This window comes from Pteropus alecto, unplaced genomic scaffold (assembly GCF_000325575.1).
Source record: "Pteropus alecto unplaced genomic scaffold, ASM32557v1 scaffold461, whole genome shotgun sequence".
Classification (NCBI taxonomy): domain Eukaryota; kingdom Metazoa; phylum Chordata; class Mammalia; order Chiroptera; family Pteropodidae; genus Pteropus; species Pteropus alecto.
This window is the reverse complement of record NW_006431079.1, coordinates 3,815,552-3,835,739: the sequence shown is the minus strand read 5'-3', so window position 1 is coordinate 3,835,739 and position 20,188 is coordinate 3,815,552. Positions and strand designations below refer to the sequence as shown.

Here is a 20,188-nt window from a genome sequence, read left to right as displayed (position 1 = left end):
AACCCAGAAATCCTGCTCTTGGAGATTCATTTTAAAGAATAATCTACAATAAAGATAAAACCATATTCTCAAGTATTATTTATAAAAGCACAAAACTGTAAGACAAAAAGCTTAATGTCCAATAGATGAATGGCTAAATAAATTCAGCCTGTGGGATAATAGACTGTAAGACCATTAAGAATCATCTTGGAGACTATGTAACCATTTGGAAAACATTTGCTTAAGGTTTACTGAAAAGAGCAGAATACAAAATTGAGTCTACATATGATTACAGCTATATAGAAATATGCCTGCATACAGACAAGGACTAAAAGGAAAAATGAAAACAGTTGTGTTAAGATGGTGAGATTGTGGGTAAACTTTTTTTTTCTTTTGTTTCATTTCCTTTATTGTGGTTATAGCCTTTTATCTTGTGAAATAAAGAGAGATCACAGGGCGTATATGCAGCAGCTCTACTACTCACATTCAGAAGATGAATCAGGAATCGAAGAAACCAATATGCTAGCTTTTGGCATGGTGCAATACCTAGAACTAGAGGCTTTATCCTATGCTTTGCCTGGGTCCCTCCTATCACATCTCACGGCCAGCAAGGGAGGCTGATGAGAAAAGCAATGCTCAGAGAAACCAGATGATCTACCCAAGGCTGTATGAAGCTACAAGATGACAGACACAGGATGAGACTCCAGACTATTCTGCTCCACAGCCCTGGCCCAGAACTGTGTGAATCTAATCCACACATAGTTCATAGACCACTTGCACCCAACTCACCAGCACCGCAGCTTAAAGTGCAGATGGTTGGCCCCAACCCAGACCTAGTGAATCAGAGTGTCTGGGAGTGAAGTACCTCAATCTGAATGTAACCAGCTGCCCAGGCAATTCTTAGGCACAAAGATATTTGAGAACCACTGGTCTAAGAATCATGCAAAGATCCGCCAAATAAAAAAACCCAAACTCATATGTCCATCTCCCCACACACACAGAAAAATCTGCTGGATGTGGAAAAACATATTTAGAAACTTGTACATGCTCAAATGAGCACTTACACCCAAGAGTTAAAATGTTTAAGATGGAAGAACACAAGAGAGTGCTCTGAGTTTCTTGGACACTGTTTTTCTGGTAAAATAATTCCTGGCCTACCAGACGTTATCCAATTTCAACGTCTCAAGCTTAGCATAGTGCTGGGAACATAGTAAGTGTTCAAAATGCTTGGTGAAAGAATGGGTGAATGAATGAATGAGCTGGTAGACAGTATCTGTATCCAACTCTGTTTAATATTTATATTGTCTGCCTGTCTGCCGGCACAACTGGGAAAACTCCATGACATGTGGGTGAAGGTAGGGTGCAGATCACCCCTCTTGTGACAGGGCCTGGGATGCTGTACATTCATAAATAGTGGTTGAATAAGTGAATAGTAGGTATTAGCAAGAGCCAGAAAAATGTAAGTACCCCTGGATCCAGTCATCTCGTCAACAAAGGGACGCATTCTTACAGAAGACAGGAAGAAGCAAGAGTGTCTCTGCTGAGTGCACACCTAGCACTGGGCCCAGCGCTCCGCACTCATGTCCTCAAGGGAACCACACGTGCATGAAGCGGATTAGGACTAGGTGGTTTGTCCAGTAACCAGCAACTAGGACTAAGTGGTATTCGTGTTCATAGTTGAATGTGAAAAATAAGAGGAATAAAAGAAATATGTCTAAAATAATGTCTCATAAAGGATACACGGTCCAAAGAAAACCCACACTCAAGATCAAGTGTGCAGAGTGGCTTCCCAGAGGTGGCACCTGGCCAACCTCAGAAAAATCGTGGACAGTGAGTCACACTTGCTGAGGAATGGACCCTTTCAGCTCAGGGCCCATCTCTCTTCCTTAAAGCAATAATGATGCACTAATGCCACCTCCATATTACCATCAGCTGCAAACACTCCAAGCTCCAACAGAGGTAACACTCAAACCACTATAGAGTTCTACTGGTTATAATTACTGAGAACCTATGGGAGCACATCGGTCTAGTCAAAAGTTGACTTTCAAATCACACTGGCCTGGATTCACATCCTGCCTTCACATTTGCTGACTATGAGACTGACTTTCATCTCTCGAGCCTCAGTTTCTTCATCTATAAAGGGGGATAATAATGCTCATCTCATAGTTGTTTTGAGGATAAAATAAAACAATGCCCTTAAAAGACTTACCACAGGGCTAGCATTCTGCAAAGCTACAGTAAATGATACCTGTTCATACAAGTTACTACTAGCATTGTAAAAACTGTTCTGAACACCAGACATTTCCCCAGTTCACAAGCACATGGACTACCTATTTGTTCTGCATTCTGTATTAATTTTTTCCCATTCCACATAAAAAGCTTCATGTATTAACAAAGTATACACTTGTTATTTTTAATAGGCTGGGAATAAGTACCTATTCCTCTGCCCAGGGATCTAACTTTTTAATGATTTCCACATTAGATTTAACATTCAATGCAAATTGATCCATAAAGTCATCTAATTAGAAAGTAAGCATGTCATAGACATTATCCATGATTTAATTAGGAGAGCAACACGACATGATGAGAAATGCCCCGAAGAGGAGAAGATGGAGACGATGCTTCACCTCAACCAAATTACTGGCTGAGATCTCTGGAAGGTCACTTAGCCTGCTTGCTGCCACCCCTCCAAAATGAGGAAGTTAGATTTCAAAGATCCCTTCCAGTCAAACAAAAGAAATCCATAACTCAAATCACTACAATAACTAGTTGTGGAGAAATAGGCTCTGGGGATGCAAAGACTCAGTCATGCCTTAAAAAGTTTATAGATTAGGGAAACCACAGCCTGTTCCACCCACCAACACACCCTGGCTTGTGAAGTGGAAGGATTCGAATTTTCCTTCTAGACAGTGCTACCAAATATATGTTCCTCTCACTCTGCCCTCCCTTGTCAGGAAGCTGGGTCCTCAATGGTTATTTCCCGAAGCATCATTTCCAAGTCGCAGAGTCTCAGAGTTCACAGCTCAAGACTGGTACAGCTGGTCAGGCTCTTTGCTGTTTAAACCATTACCTCCACCTCACCAACCCTGGGTGTCTTCCAGATCAAATTCTGAAAGGTTGCCAAGATTTAACTCAGCACTGCTTGTCCTTTTCAGTGCAAAATGATCTTGTCTCTAGCCTGGCCTTTGGACCAAAAAAGTGGAAGGGGAAGAGATGGAGAGGTGCTGAGAAGTCAGCTACTGGCCTTTGGACCAAAAAAGTGGAAGGGGAAGAGAGGTGCTGAGAAGTCAGCTGGTTAAGCAAGTAGCATAGTGTCTAAAGGGTTGAGGGGTACACAGCATGGCTAGGGACTGCTGCTGCCTGCACTTAACAAGGCACGAGGCTGACTCATAAGCAGCATATCGCTCTTAGGGAGCTCATGAGATGATATCTTACCCTAGTTAATGTGAGTAGTAATTGGAGATGCTCTTCTTACCTCTCACTGTGGGACAAGGACATCCTCCATCGCATGCCACCACAGTCCCTCCTCCCCTGGGCAGAGTCAAAGACCCCCAGGCACCTTCATCAACTCCCCAAACTGCTCGTTTTACTGTCTGGGATGAGCTGGTGCGCGTGCACAGATCCTAAGAAGTGAGCCCTGTCCCAATTCCTGGAAATGTCACTGTTAAAGAGATGGCCTCCCAAGCCCTGAGAATTCCTGAAAGCAACCACGATTCAGAAGCAGCTGTTCAGAAGACCCTGGGACCCCCAAGAACATCCCAGAGCAAAGTCTGCAAACTCTTAAAGTTAGGGAACTGCCCTTAATTGAATACGATGATACATTTAAAACATATAGAAGTAAAATTTATACTACTCAGCCCAAATTAGGGTAGAGGAAAATACTTAAGGTAACATTAGAATGGAGGTTATTGGGATCTGATGAAATTTCCCCTTTTTAAAAAAGCCTGGATCACAGTAAAACGAATGTAAAAACTCATCTGACTATCAACTGGCTTTGGACTGTACCTGAGAACCCTACCAGGATCAGACAAGAGTGTAATTTAAAGAAGTAAAAAGGAAAGGAACTGGATTCAGAAATAATACCCTTTCATGAAATCAAAATGCTATTCATACAGAGCTTCAAATTTGAATGGTCAATAATTCCCCTCCCGCCAAATAGGGGGGACATCCAAATCTTTACTGAAAAACCACAGGATTCAATAAACAAGATATCAAAGCCCCTGTCTCACGAGAGGATGCACGGAGATCATGAGCGAGATCGTGTGAACAGTAATGACATCTTTCCTTAAGAGGAACTTTTCAGCCTACAAAGCACGTTCACTATCTCCTCTGATGTCCCCAGAACAGTCCTGGGAGGAGAGTGGGGACACCTGCTTATAGAGACGTCATGCTCTGAGAGGTGAGGAATGTGTTGAAGGTCCCACGGCCAGTGCTGGGTCTAGCACGTGAGCCCTGGGTGATGTCAGGACCAAGCATCATCCGTGAACCACTACTCAGAAAGAACAGCCGTGATCTTTCCCACGGATCTTCACAAGTCTCTGCGTGAGAGATGGTAAGAGGAGGGGGTGGGATTAGGAGCTCATTTTGAGCTGTTACTACCAGAGCAGTACCCACCCTACCTCACAGCATGAGGTTAGGAGAAAAGAACACCACTTCCTCTATCTCAATAAAGATGCATATGACCCAGACAGCATCCTAAGCACTTTATATAAATTAACTCGTTTTATTCTTACAACAGTCCTATGAGGTAGGTATTCCTGTTAATACCCCCATTGTATCATTTAGTAAACAGCAAGGTTAAGTAACTTGCCCAAAGGCAAAGAGCTGAACTGGTTGACCAGGAGCCAGGAAGTCTGAGTTTAGATGCCAATCTTTTGACCACTAAGCTATACTGCCTTATAAGAGGTCCGAGTGTTAATAGATTCAAACCTGCCATGGACCTGGGGTGAGGGGTAGGGGACAGAACCCTAAGAGCTCACTGTAAACACCACACAAAGCTTCTCTAACTTCCACATGCTTCCAACTTTCAGAAATATGCAGGTCACCACTTTCCCTCCCTCCTTCCCCCTTCCATTATTGGGTTACTGCAGGAGATCGTGTATTAAGGCAAACACCACTTTGACATAACCTAATAACCACCCATCTCCCAGCATTCGGCAAGAATGAATGCTACAGGGCACATGTGCAAACCTGATTCTCAGTCCAGGAGTGATTTCTGTGGGAAGTGTAATTCCATTGTCCACCTCACCCAGCACATCTTATATCCATAAAACACAAAACCTCCATCAGTCAGGACACCCAGGAATGAAAGGCCCTGTTTCCTAACCCGTGTTTCAGGTGCAGCTAGGCTCCATCTGGTGACAGAAAGTCAAACCTAATCTGATCTTTCCCCTTAGAAACACAATACCAAACACACACTGCTTTATGTAGAAGGCAGCATTATAACAGAGACATATAATTGTCCCACATTCAATTCTGCTGGTTACTTATTTATTAGGCCAAAATTACTCCTGATATTGTAGGCTATGAGCACTATAAACTACATTCATTATAATACTGACTCTATGGCCACACTTGACAGCTATTGGCTCATTCTCTAAGGAACATTTACAAATCCACACAGGAACCTTTCTTCTGTATAGCAAACTATGGAATGTGGGTTTATACGTGCAATGTGGGAAGCCGAAAGGCAAAACCCACTGCTTAAGATCTGGGCACAGTCCATCACCTGGTAGCAACAAAAGCTGTGACCTCAGGGACAGAAGCCATTCAGCCCCTAGGGGGGAACTGAGAGCCAGGCTGCAGATTTGTAATGTTTCTGCTACTGACTTAGAACAGGGTTGACAAACTACAGCTTACAGGCCAAATCTGACCCACCATCTGCTTTTGTATGGCCCACAAGCTATGAATGGTTTTTTGAATGTTTAAATGGTTGAAAATAATCAAAGAAACAATAAATTATGTAGCACTCACATTTCAGTATCCATAAAGAAAATTTTACTGGTGTACAGTCATGCCCATTTGTTTGCATCTTGTCTAGTGTCTATGCCTGCTTTTATATCAACAGAGTTAAAGAGGGGTAACAGAGACCACCTGCCCCGCGAAGTCAAAAATATTTACTATCTGGCCTTTTACGGAAAAAGTTTGCAGACTCCTGATTTGAAAGCACTGCTGGAAGTAAGACCTTGAAAAAACATAAAAAATGTCCAGGAGAAAAATGCAAATGGTCACTTCTTGACCAATTGTTCATATCTAGAATTTAGCAGCACACACACACCCTTTTCCTAAGAGAGAAAATGAGGCTGGACTGGGGTCCAGTGGTTCTGCTTGTCCTGTGGCTCCAATGCAACCAAAAATGAAGGCAGAGCAGAAAGAATTAGCTGGAGCTGCTTCCAGCCTTTTTTGCAGGAAGCGGACAGGCAGAGCCAGAAAAGGACAGGAAACCCGTCCTAAGTCACTAGGCTATTCTGTGACGTTTTTTAGTGGCAAGTTTCAGTTTTGGAGGGAGGGTGGGTGGAGTGAACTAGGAAGTAAATACAATAATCCTTTGTCAAGATTTTATTTTATTGTTAAAAAACAGATGACTTAGGATTCTTTGTCCTCCTTTCCCCATCTTTCTGACCACCGCTGTTAATCTAGGAATCCCTAGAGCTGGGGTTGCCAGACTTAAGAGAAATATAAGATGTCCAGTTCAATCTGAATGTCAGATAAAAAACAAATAATTTTATACGTTTGTTCTAAATATTGCTTCAAGAGTCAATTCATGGCATAAACTTATACTAAAATATTACTGATTTTTTTTTTTTTTTGGATATCCAAATTTTACTGGGCATCCTGTATTTTATCTGGCAACACTACATAGAATCCAAATTATGCAGATATTGTGACCCCAGCCCCTGCTGGTGAAGACCCTGCATGGCAGGTGCCATCTCTGGGAGCCCTGCTTACACTCACAGTGCAGCTCCCTGGGCTTCTCAGTGTGGGGGCTGGTCCACTGCAGCTTCCAGAAACAAGCTTCCCCAGGAGCGGCTGAAGGAAATGCAACCATCCCTTCCTCCCCTTGACACGCCAATTCACTGGATGTGCACATCTTTGGGATGTGAGAGAAAACCAAAGTACCCAGAGAAAATCCACAGAGACACAGGCAAAATGTGCTAACACCACAGGGATAGTGGCCCTAGCTGGGAACCGATTTCTTTCTTCATCGATGTCATAACGAACCGACCTCATCCAAGGACCCGCTGTATCTAGCCCGCAACATGATAAGCCTCTGACTAAACAAAAAGACAAAGACCTTTCCAATTTAGTTTAGGTCCAAGCTTGATGTTTTTCCTTGTCAATGCTGACCCAAGTACTATGTAAGACTCACTCTCCACCACCAAGTCTTCCCAGATAGTACCTCTCAATTATTGTCAATTCAGAATTACCCTCTGATATTTGCATAATCAATCTCAAACATACTGGATTTGGTTTATTCTCACCCAGATAAAAACTTAGCTTCCCATTTTACTTCTTCCCTAGTATCTCCCACGTGATGAATGTATTTTCCAAAGGCAGAAAGGTTGGTGGTAATAACAGTAATGATGATGGTGGTAACATTTTAGCACTTAACACACTCCAGCCAATGTACTTTACATGCATTGTTTAATTTCATCTTCAAAGCAGCTTTGAGGTAAGTATATTCTTATTCCCATTTTACCACATGAGGACAGTGAGAAAGAGTTTAGGTACTTGCCCTATGCCACACAGTAACTAAGTAGCAGAGCTGGGATGGGTGACATTCAGTTGATGCATATAAGCATCAACTGAAGTGGTGTGGGTGCAGAAAAAGTGAACAAGCCTCAGGGTGAAGCAGTGCCAGCAATGACTCCAGAGATGAATGATCAGAATGGTAGGACACTCGAGAGCACCTTGACATTTTTATATCTAAGGGCTAAGAACAGTGATTTTTTTTTTTTCAATAAGGAGCTCATATTATTGAATGGATAGATTGATATATAGAAGAATGAATGGGCAGGCAGAGAAGCAGATGCATGGGTAGAAGGTTTTTGAGGAAAGCAAGGGAGATTCCATGAAGAGATAATTTAAAAAGACTGTCCCCTATATAAGGTTAGTACACCATGTCTCAAAAGCTATAAATTGCCCAAAAGATGTAACTGCCCAAGTGGACCTGGAAATAGACACTCCATGTTTACCCCAGAGTATCTTAATTGTACCTTGAGGCCTAGCACTGGGCTGCAGCACCTTGATGTAGGAAGACTGAGAGAAGATTTAGAGAAGGAGAGCTGAGAAGAGAGGCAGGTTTGGCATGTTCAACTCCAGGGAATGAGAGAGATTAGGAAGTCTGAAGGAGCCTAACCAGGAGTCAGAGACAATGACTTTGTAGAAAGAGCAGAACCTTGTGAGGGACCCCATGCTTGCTTCATTGTTACTGTTGTTAATTTGTTATCTTGCTATCTCTGCTACTTTACCTTTGTTACTTTGTTACCTTTGCCACTATCTGTTTCCTTGTAGTGATTCTCAGTAAGACCTGAGAGGGTAAAGAGCCTGTTTGTAGTCTTTATGGGTCAAGAGCGGAGATGGGAAGCTGCATCTCATGCCCCTCCTCCCAGGACGTGGGGGAGGGAACACTAAAAACTAAAGTGCATATTGGCAGAGGATTGGTCCAGCCTTCAGGCTTCAACCCCACCAGCCTGGGCCCCTGGGGCAAGGGCCTATTTGTGTGTGTGTTGGGGAGGTGGGGAGGAGAATCAAGGTATTCAGGGCAGGGGGAAGCTGAGCTGGGAAAATCCCAACATTTGGCCTTAGGTGATCATTGGGGACTTGTGAGGAAGCAGACAAACCTGGATCAAATGAATATTATTTCATAACTAGGCCAATCTCTTTCAGCTCCTCTTCTACTCAGGATTTCTGTTGCTTATAATCACTAACCCTGTATGTTAGTGATTATAAGTGTTTTACTACTTATTTCTTCCTTCGACTTCTAATGAGGCCTGATTATCTCTGCTGGTCGGCTTTCTAAAAATTAAACATTCAATTTTTCTGGTCTTTTCTTTATAAACAGTTTAAACAATACAGAAATGTATGAGGTAGAAAATGAGACCTTACGTAATCCTAAACTCTAAATAAATGACGACTATTGTCATTTAATGTATATTCTCCACTCAAAAATACATACAAAAACATTATAATATGTACTCATTCTATACACATATATTGAAAGTAGAATCACACTATATATACTGATCTATAATCTAACTTTCTTATATAATTTCTTTGCCATCTTTCCATAATACACAAGCTGACCTCATCACTTTCAACAGCTTTATAATATTCACTATGTGGTTTTACTACAGTTTAACTATTTCTTTACTGATAAATGTTTTAAAGCCTCAGTTTGTCACCACACTATAAATGGTATGGTGAGGCACATCCTTGTACATACTTACACAATTCTTCCCTTAGGATGAATTCTGTAAAGTAGAGCCACCGAGTCATAGAATACGCACATTAGACATTTTAATCCCCATTGTGAAAATGCTCTCCAGAAAAGCTATACAATTTAGACTCCTATTAGTAGTATATAAAAAAATTTAAAAAATTTTTAAAAATCCCTCACCCCTACACTTCAATCAAGGGTGTTTTTTATCAAAGGAGTTAATACCTTGAGCAAGATAAATTCTCTTACCCACAAAACTGTCTTTGGCACTAATCCATACTCACCTCACCAATTCTGCGTCTTCAAGAAAGACAGGCATCATTCTATGCTTGTCTAGGGTTCAAGAGCCTTACCAGAGTCAACTCTGGGCTGCACTAGAGGATGAATAATTACACGGACCTCAAGTGAAGACAACTATTCCACAGAGAAGTCCTTAGTTCTGGGCTCTGACCACAAAGCAAAGCGATCACAGGTAGAACCCCTGTCAACATATAAAGAGCCTTAGCTTCTGCAAGACAAACCCCTAGAAATGAGCAGCCGCTGGAATTAAAATGTATATCCCCACTCATCATTCTTGTCCTCTAAGGGACTTTGGAAACCAGAGAGCAGAGTTAGGGCCAAGAGTACATATTTTAAAAATAGAAAAATGAAAGTTCTTTAAAATAAAACCTACTGCCTCCAATCAGTGTAGCATAAGATTCCATGTCACTACTATCCTTAGGGAAAAACTTCTTCATTAATATTCTTTCAGTATGAATCCTGACCAATGCTTCGAACATCTAAATTTTTAATTTTTTGAAGACTATTTCTACCATTCTTCCCTGCCTTCAGAGTTCATGAGACAGAAGTACGATGCTACTTAAGGATCACAGTCATATGAGCCCACAGCATCCCACTGTGCTAGGATGATGGTGCTGACCACTGGAAACAACAGGGCAATGAGAACTAAAGAGCCCTAGTTCAAATACTTTTAAAATGTAGTTTAATTTACTTTTAAATGTGCCTAGTATTGTGTTTGTCTTTTCTCACATTATCAACTATCATCTTCTCTCTCTCTAGCAGATGTTCCCTTTCTACTTTAGAGCCATAAATGGCCTCCTCCAGCCATTTATGCTGTGAGAAGCAGAAACTAAGCAGTTTAGAATTGCAAATTCATTACAAATAAATAGGCAGAGCATAGAGAGAATCACCTGAGTGATGTAGCGAAGTTTGGGAAGGTCGCCTGTGAGTGAAGTGGTTAAGTTCTGGTGCACAGACTTTGTGAAACTCCAAATGCCATCCTTACTTCTGATCGTGTGCCTCAAAATGACTTGCAGACAGCTCTATCTCATCCTTGGTGGAGGGATTTTGTTTTTGACACACAGAGGAAGGGAGTTGGCAGGCCACCAAAGCAAAAAACATGAGGAATGGAAGGGTGATCCTAGGTCTTGGGTCCAGTGTTTTCAAAAGAACACATCATAGAAAGTGAGACAAACATCTAGTCACACAAGTACAGCACAAGTAAACAAGTCTTTTGCTGGCATTATGCTTTTACTAAAAAAAAAAAAAATGCTGCAAACATTATTTCAGTCCCTTACTTAAGCTGTCTGGAAAATCTCCAACTAGCCTACAATTTGGAGAGAGTTTTATAAACCACAACTCTCCTCTTAGGCACAGTAACTGAGATCTGCAAGAGTAATATCGCATGGTGAACTGTGCTGGGGGTCAAGGTCCAAAGATGACCTTGGGCTAGTCATATGCTCAGCTTGGTTTTCCCATCAGTGTAAAATGGGGATAACACCTGCTCTTCTCCAGAATAAAAGGGCTGCCATGGAGAGTGTGAGGAGATCTGACTGTGACCAGCACTACTCTGATGGGGGTCAGCCAGGCTGAGCCTCCCACTCAATCCTGGAGTGTCCATGAACTACAGGACACGTGTGTCAGGGATGTCACATCTGGTCCAGCCAAATCAGAGGATCCTGAGAGTCCTAGAAGAAGCCATATAGGAAAGAAGCTGAATGACAAGTTTGCAATTCAGTCACGGCATACGGCGGCCTGAGAGTGCCACTGTCGGCTATAGAACCATATATGGCAATGACTTTTAACAGCAGAATTACCTGCTGTTAAAGGAAACCTTACATATAACCTCAATATAGAAAACAGATTAAAAGTGCTATTAGAAGTCTTAATTATTTGTTATAGTATTTACTTATTATAAATACAAGACTGTCCTCAAGAACATTAAATCTGAAATTAAGCTTCTAATATAGTTCTTTTATTTCACCTACAGTGTACAGTTGCAAATGGTACCTATTTAACCTTTTACTTGCAGCCTCAGGAATCCACTCAAGGGAAATAACCCAGAAACCTAAAGGCTGGACAGCAGGAAAATTTTAAAGGTAGGTAACAAAAAATGTTCAATCCAGAGAGAGTTAAAGAGTGGTTTCACCGGTCAGTTTAAGCTTTTACTTCTAGAGAAAAACACTATTAAAATGTATCTTAGAACATAATTCAATGTTCAATGAGGTCAGCTCTAAAAATCCCCAGATACTTAGTACCAGGCTCTGACAGATACTTATGCAAAATTTCAAAAGAGTCAAATTTATTTTGTTTCGCACATTAAGTTCAAACTAAGTTTCGATTTCATCACTGACACTCTACCAGCCTTCGTAAATAAGCGTGGTGAGAACACAAGCCCCTATTGCCTAATGGAGATCATCCAATTTATTTTAAAAGTTTCGGCAAGATACACAAGTGATCGCGACCAGATTATATTTGAGATTTAGGCGATGGAGTTTGTCAACCGATATAGAAAGGTGACTTATTACTTCACATGAAATATTTGTTGTTTGACCTTTCCTTGAGCGGTCAAGAACCTGTAGTACTAAAAAGTAAACTCCTAAGAATTATTATCCACCATACTACAAATAACTCCTAAAAGTAAAAAGTATCTTAATATAATGTACACTTTATGTATTACGTGTATATCACCATTCTTAAGGTCATCTACTCAACTTCTCTTAATAGCTGGTACACAAACCAGCATTTCAGTAATTTTGTTGTCATTTTTCTCACGATATTAAAATTTTCTCCACATCTGTGTTTGAAAGAATGGGTCTTTCTCATGTTTGCCTGGATAAACACATACAAATGCCAAAATGTTGACAACTGCAACATCCACATTTCCATCAAGATGGATCGTAAGAGTGTGAGCCTCCAGCCTTAGAACTCTCACTAACCAGGGTGAGCACCTGGGCTCCTCTCTGGACTGCATCCTTCTATGACACCAACTATTTTCACAGAGGATGGTGAGGTGAGGACTTTGAAGCCACTGTGTTCATTTTTCATGTTAGATTAAAACTTGGTGGTAGAATTCTAGGATTCTAAATAACAGGATAAAAGCTTGCGGTCTAGGAAAATATGAGAAGATACAGAAGTCCTGCTGGTTTTCAAAAATGAAAATGATTAGAAAGAAGAAATGTAGAGTCCCAGAGAGCTCAGTCAGCACCGCTCCAGCCAAGCAACAAGTTCAGCTCCAAGAGCATTGTAGAAGCTTAGTCCATTCCACTCTTCTTTCCTTCCCAGAGAATGGAGGCTCTTTTCATTCCTTCATTAACTCATTCATTCATTCAGCCATTCCACAGATAGCCACTGGATGTCTACTTTGCAAGGCAAAGGGCTGGGCATATACATGGTGTATGTTTTCATTAGCATAAATTTAATTATATTTTATTTTGGAGACTTCTGCAATATTCTTAAAGGCAACTTGAAGATAACAAAAATGAGTGACCATCACTAGAATTAGGACTCACTTCTGTTAATAAAACAATTACAGCACTTGGCAAATGTTAGCTATTCCTATCACATCCAAATACTTTTACTTATGCACACACGCTCTGAGCTTCTCTGTACCAGACAGGATACAAAGATAAGATATAGTTCCTGCCTTCGAGGAGCTTAGAGGGAGAGAATGGGGTAAATCCAACATATAGAGGACAATGTGATTAATGCTAACACAGGGTAACAGTATGGGCGACTTAGAGAAAGGAAGGGAGGCTGTTACATTATCCTGTAGGAGCTGGGGAGGCTTCTGTGAAATAATGTACATTCTTCTCTTAAGAGAGAAGAGTTGCATAACAGCAAGAGGATATCCCAGGTAGATACAGGTGGAAGAGAAGGAGTGGAAGGAGACATGATTGAGTATGCCTGAAATAGAGGAATACTGGATGGGAGTGGCTGGCCAGAAAGTTGGAAGGGAGGACCAAGACTTTTTCACTGGTAGTTAATAAGATTGGGGTCACTTGGTGTCAGACACCTCAATCATCTGTTAACTTCTCAGAGCAAGAGAGTGGCTCCTCCAATAAATTCCGCATACCAAACTAAGAGGTCACACTGCATTCTCCCTGTGCTTGGCAGGCTTGTCCAATACACACATCATCTTCCCCTGGTCCAGGTACACGGAGGGGAGCTCCCAAAACAAACCAACCACAATGCCGACTCAGCCGTAACATAAGATAAATATAATAATACATTGTCTCTGACTTGGCAGAAGTGAAGTTCTTCTAACATAACTCCTTCCATGCTCTAAAATAAAATCTATGCAGTTTTTTGTTTGTTTGTTTTGTTTTTTTTAAACAGCATGTCCAGGGCCACTCTGCTTCTAGGAGATTTGGAGTTTTAGCCAATTTGCTTAGAAGATGGCTGTGCAAATTTGCACTACTCCATGAGCCTAAGTTTGAAAAGGAGGAGTGGGCTACAAGGAATAATTTAATAAAAAGCAGAACCCAGAGTCCATGCAATAGATGGCTGTTTCTGCAGGTCAACTCACACTGGGCATCGCTCACCTAGCTCTACCAGAAATGCAATGACTGAATTCCAGCGGCCCCAAATTCACTCACTCCACAGATATATTCTGAATGCCTTTTATATCCAGAGCACTTGGAGAATATAAAGCTGTACAAGCCACAGCTCTTACCCTGAAAGAGCTTACAGTTTAGGAGGAAGAAAAGACACACCTACGAAGAACGGTAAAGTATGCTGGATGGTGAAAGTGACATTAAGGCGCTGATGGGCCTAAAGAAGTGAAGGGCCCCTTCTAGTGAAGGAAGAAGAGAGTGCAAGACGACTTCCTAAAGGAGGCAGCTGCAGAGAAAACAGGAGGTTTTGACAGACAAAATAGATGGAAAAACTGGTACTCTGTATTCTTGTGGTTTCATATGCCTCACTCAAAATCACAGCAAACCAGTGTGGTAGGTGCCATTATCCCCATGGACTGGGCAGGGAAATCCAGGCTCAGCAAGTGACTTGCATAATGTCATACACGTCATTGGTGGCAGAGCCAAAGACCTCGTTCTCTGCTAAGGGAAGCCTTCCTGGTAGATGGAATGGCATGAGTACATCTGGGAAATGACAAGAATCCAGTTTTTAGGAAGGGTACCTACTAGGCACCAGGGTAGAAAAAACACAGAAATCACATTGCAAGGGTCTCATTCTCCAGGGTGAAGAAAATGTGTGCCTTGGTTGAGTGATGAAGCACATAGGCAAGAGGAAGCTTTTGAGAAATCAAAGTCTGGGATCAGGTCGTAGTGACTACACCTAAAAGGGGTCGGCCGGTCTGTGCTTGAATCCTAACTCTGTAACACTTATTACCCACGTAAAACTTTGGACAAAGTATTTAATTTCTCTGTGCCTCCAGGTCTTCGCTTATTAAATAGGGATGATAATACTATACCTACTTCACAGAATTATTGTGAATCTTAAATGAATTGCAAAGCAGTGAGAATGCCACCCATAAGAATTGTTATAGAAGTATTATTAGATAATGATGGTGATAATGATGCAGCAACTTAATTAACCAGACTAGACACACCAAGGTCGGCAGATTAGCTCAGAGAAGACTGGAGTAATCCAGATAAAATGGTCGTAGCTTCAGGGGGAAGAGAAAAGAAGTAACAACGTGAGAGATCAGAGAATTGGGAAGGGGAAGAGAGATGTTTCACAGAGGCTTGCAGCCTGAGAAAAAGGCACTCTGCCATAAAGGACTCGGAGGAGTCTTTGATGGACTCTGCTCCTTGCATATCCAGGCACACTTTTCTGAGCCTCAAGTTTTCCATCTTTAAAATGGGGCTAACAATCCTTAGGCTTTCTGCTCTTGGCATTGTTGTGAAGATCAAATAGGCCCATGGACTTGGCCACAGGACATTAACACATAAAGCACTGCACAGATGAAAGGCATGAAGCAAAAAAGAGTTGTGGCAAGCTACCAGCCTGGGGAATGAGCCCAGGGAGAGACAGAAACTCTACTTAACCCTGTCTGTCCATGATGTTCCCCTATAGTAAGACCGGAAGGGTCAATTCCAACATCCTCACACTGCATAAGTGCAGGCTGGTACCAGCCCAGCATCACTGACACCTGAGGCTGCCACACCACTGAGGACAGAATACACAAAAGGTCTGGTTCAAGGGATAGACCAGGAGACAGCCCCCAGCTGACAGCCGAATTCACCATTTCAGGTCACACCAGGGATAAAGGAAGTCCAGAGAAAAATAGTATCAGTTGGCTCTACCTCCTCTAGTTCTCCAGTTATAAAGCCTGTGAACAGATCAAAAGAAAGGCTCTGGAGCCAGCTAAAGAGAGATGGAGAGCAGAAAACTAGCCCTCCAGGGCTGTAGTAGGCAGCCCTCCAGCATTTGCCTTCCACTATAACCAAATGTTTGTTTATATTTCCTGCATTATCTTGTCACTTGTTGGATAGGATTTCTTCTTGAAACTCATCCTTTTTCCTTTTTGAGTATAGCCTATGTAGTCCAGGAAACCATAAAGATCAGCAGCTCGTATTCCCTAAGTTTTCTTATTCTGACTTCAGTAGGAACTCAGGACCCCAGCCCAAGTCCCTTGCCTGGCAGACCCAGTTTCTCCCCATCACAATACTCACCACGGTAGGCTGGAATGGTCCCCTTAGTACAACTCTCTCCCACTAGAATTCCTTGAAGGTCCTCGAACTAGTCTTGAGTTCTCATTCTTCTCTGAATCCCTACCACCCAACACAGACCCTGGTACATAATAAACTGAAATTTCACCCCATCTTTTGGAACCCAAAGACAGTGAGAACCCACAGGCACGACCCGCTCCAATTATTCAATTTCCCCCCCTTACTCAAAAACACTTTTAATAAAGCAGCACCTCATTTATTCAAGTGTGCCCTGTTTGATTTTCCAAAAACCTGATGTCCCAGATTAAAAAAAAAAAAACAAAAAAAAAACCTAATTTAGGTTTGAGATCTTAGTTTGTGTTTTGTTTTACGGTTCTGTTTGATACGGGTTCTGGAAAAGTCAAAGGTCTTATCACTCTAAAATACAGTCACTATATTCAAAACACTCCAGAATCGTGCCTTTCCCCTTCAACCAGCTTTTTCATCTGACATGCAACAGTTTTAAAGTTGACAAACTAGAGGAGGCCTTTATTTAAAGAAAGAAAAAAGATCTAAGTAAACAGTTCCTAGTGTTCTCTAAGAATTTAGACTCTAAGAACACAATCTGTCCACACAAGGATAAGTGCAGTTTTATTAAAGAAAACATAACGGGCTTACACACATTCTTCAAATAGTGTACAATGTACACACAAAGAGGCAAGCACAAATTCAAAGGGACAACAGAGTCACCAGTGGGGGACTGCATTGGTTTTGCTCAAAAGCTGAACGAGAAGGAGGGCCTGTGCTGGAGACAGACTCCTCACTTTGCCCTTCCCAAGGCAATCTCTCTCACGGACCATCAAATGTAACTCAGAGAGATGACTACAGAATCATGCAGTGGAGCTCCTGTAACTGTTTTCAAAATATGTTTTGTTGAAGAAACAATCAACCGAAATAACTATAACCTACGAAACCAAGTACTTTGGCACCAAATGGTTAAAGGCCTCAGATACTACTGGTTTCAATTTATTCCAAATATAAACTAAGGAGAGAAAGCAACAGTGTTTTAAATGATTGACCAACTCCATCCAAATACCCCACCCTTCTCATCTGAGAGTGAGGCAAAATAAATAAGTCAAGAAATACAATTTCTAGAAATTCTCCCATCGTGGGAGGAAAAGTTTTTAAGATCAGTATGGCTTTTAAGAGTGCTAGCAGAAACTGAAATATATGCCAAAATATTTCTACTGCACTCCACAGATCGAACATCACTTTATTGTTTAATAATTAAAAAACACATTGAATGTTTATAGTTTGCATGCTCTCACTACTTGAGCATTTTTCAAGCACTTGGATGTCAGAATTATAAAAACGAATGAAGAGGGTAACATTCAGCCGGCCATTTGAGGTCACAAACTTTCCATCCTAGAACCGTGGCCCAATTTGTCCCTAACCTTGTGGAGAAGTCCCCAGTGCTGGTAAACACTGCTGTGACTTACTTGAAGCCTCAATAGGCCACATTTTGGCACTATACCAAGGTTCAGCTGGTTCTTTCAACCCCTTGAAAAAAATAGTCAATTGCATTCACACTGGTAGCTTCAAACAGTTCACAGTTAAGGAAGCTCTGCTGGTTTGGTGGCCACAAAGGTGTAGATGTGGTTTCATATTGTCAAGATCATAGGCAAGCGTGGCATCATTGGCTATAATGTTTAAAGACCAATCTTTAACATCTGTCTCTTTTTGGTTTATTATCTGGATGTTCTTGGATCGTGTGTGATTAGGCTGGTATCTGAATAAAATGTCAAAATCAGTGTTTTCCATATCAAACACTGCATGAAAGGATTGTCTTTTGCTTTAATAATGTTAATATTAAATGCATGTCTTGGCTTAGCCTAAAATCGGAAAGGATATTCATGAATATACCAACCTGGTACATATATTTATGAAGATAATATTTTAATTGGAAGGCTGGAAATACACTTTATTTACAGAAAAGTTGAGGAAAAGGCCTTGAGAAAACTATAACTTGCTAGGAGAAATAGTAATACTATGTACCAAAGTTAAATCATGTCAGCAGTATAAGAAATAAAATTTAGATGATTTCTCTTTGCTAAAATCACAGAAAGACCTTTTTGACAGTACCTATCTCTATAAATGTTGAAACACTTGGTGGTGTTCTAAGCATGTATCTTTATAACATCTTTAGTGCCAAAACAGAGTGAATGAGAGCCATGAGCTACATTTTTAATCTAATTTTGATATTCGTATTGTTAATCTATCTGGTTTTATGATTTTTAGAACCTATCTTTGCAAAAATAAAATATCATATGGATATTTAAACAGTGTTATAACTCAGTAACACCCATGGATCCAAAAAACATATTATGTCCTGAAATAAACAGAAGTGACTGGTTATCAAAAAAATAAAATAAAAATGAATGAAGAGTCTGTTCCGGTCCATAAGGAGTTCATAAGTTGGGTATCTGTACCTAAAATAAAAGGATTTGATAAATGGGTGATGCTAATTTCCCTTAGGAGTTTTCAGTAATTAAAAAAAAGGTGCAAAATTCTTTGCAGTAGTATTTTACTTTCCATGGTTAAAAAACTTAGCATAACCAGAAAGATCTAAAAGGGAGATGCTACTAAATCCAAAATTTGAATCAGAGCGTTTTTACCAAAGGACCTGCTGCTGGTGACAAGGCCTGCACTAGATATTGATTGTTATCAATCGCCACTCTTCAGAATGAACTTGTACCACTTTGTCAACTTTCATAGATTAAAACGCTCTCAAGCCTGTGCTTGATTCAATGGCAGATAACTAATACTTCTCCCAAAAGATCACATATTCACTTTAATCCATCTGAATAATTTCTCAAACAGTGGGTTGAGTTCAAACTGGAATCCAAGTTCAGACAATTCTACACGAAGCTAATCTTCAGCTAGAAGGCCAGCAGCTCTCCTTATTGGGATTTCATTCCTTCTAACTCATTTAACAAATATTTATTAAGCACCAACTGCCAGGGACTTTCTCAACACTGAGCAATTATGCTAGCAAATAAAACAGACATAGAACCTTCCCTTGTGGAGCTTACACTCTAGCAAGAAAGGTAATCAACAACCTAATTTTACCAAGGGAAATAAACAGGATGCAGTAATTCAGAATAAGAAGGAGCTGGACTAGGGATGAGAGGTGTCAGGCACCTAACGGGCTGTGATGGTTGGTTAGGGAGAGTCTCTCTGAAGATAAAACCCTACAGAAGACACATTCGTATAACTTTCAAAATATCTGTTACAAACTTGTTAGAAAAGCGAGGTGGAGGGCAGGGGAATCTTTTAAAAAGAATAAGCAAGGAGTTGCTAAATTTGATATAAAAAAAAATTACAGAGCTTTGGCAATGAAAGCTCCAGGTTGATAGTAAAACATATATGAACTGAATGTATGGATCCACAGACAAAAGATTCAATGAATAGTTGAGACAAGCCAAACATTAAGTAAAAATGTCTGGATCCCTACCTTACTCTTTATACCATACCAGATAAATTCTAGACACATTCAACTGTGTGAAGTATGTTATGACTTCATTTCTTTTTAGGTAGAAGACTTTTATCCAATAATTTCAGATTAAGATAGTCTTTTTTGTGTGTGTGCAAAAGAAAAACCTAGAAGCCATAAAGGAATAGTTGATAAATCTGATTTAAAATTAATTTCTGCTGGAAAAGTTATATAAACAGCAAGAAAAGTCAAAAGGTCGATGACAAACCTAGAAAGAATATGTGTGATTATTCCACCCACAGTGACCTGAAGTTTCCCTAAGATATTAGCAGTGCTTCTCAATTTGTAATATGCACACTATTCACCTGGAAATCTTGTTAAAATGAA

The 20,188-nt window shown here is 40.8% G+C and overlaps 1 protein-coding gene and 1 pseudogene across 1 annotated transcript in view; one reads left to right on the top strand and one right to left on the bottom strand.

Moving 5' to 3' along the window:
• The window catches only part of TEAD1 (TEA domain transcription factor 1), a 252,398-nt gene that overhangs the window by 207,028 nt on the left and 25,182 nt on the right, over positions 1-20,188 (bottom strand). The window lies entirely within an intron of this gene.
• On the top strand, positions 17,697-20,133 carry LOC112469531 (annotated as a pseudogene).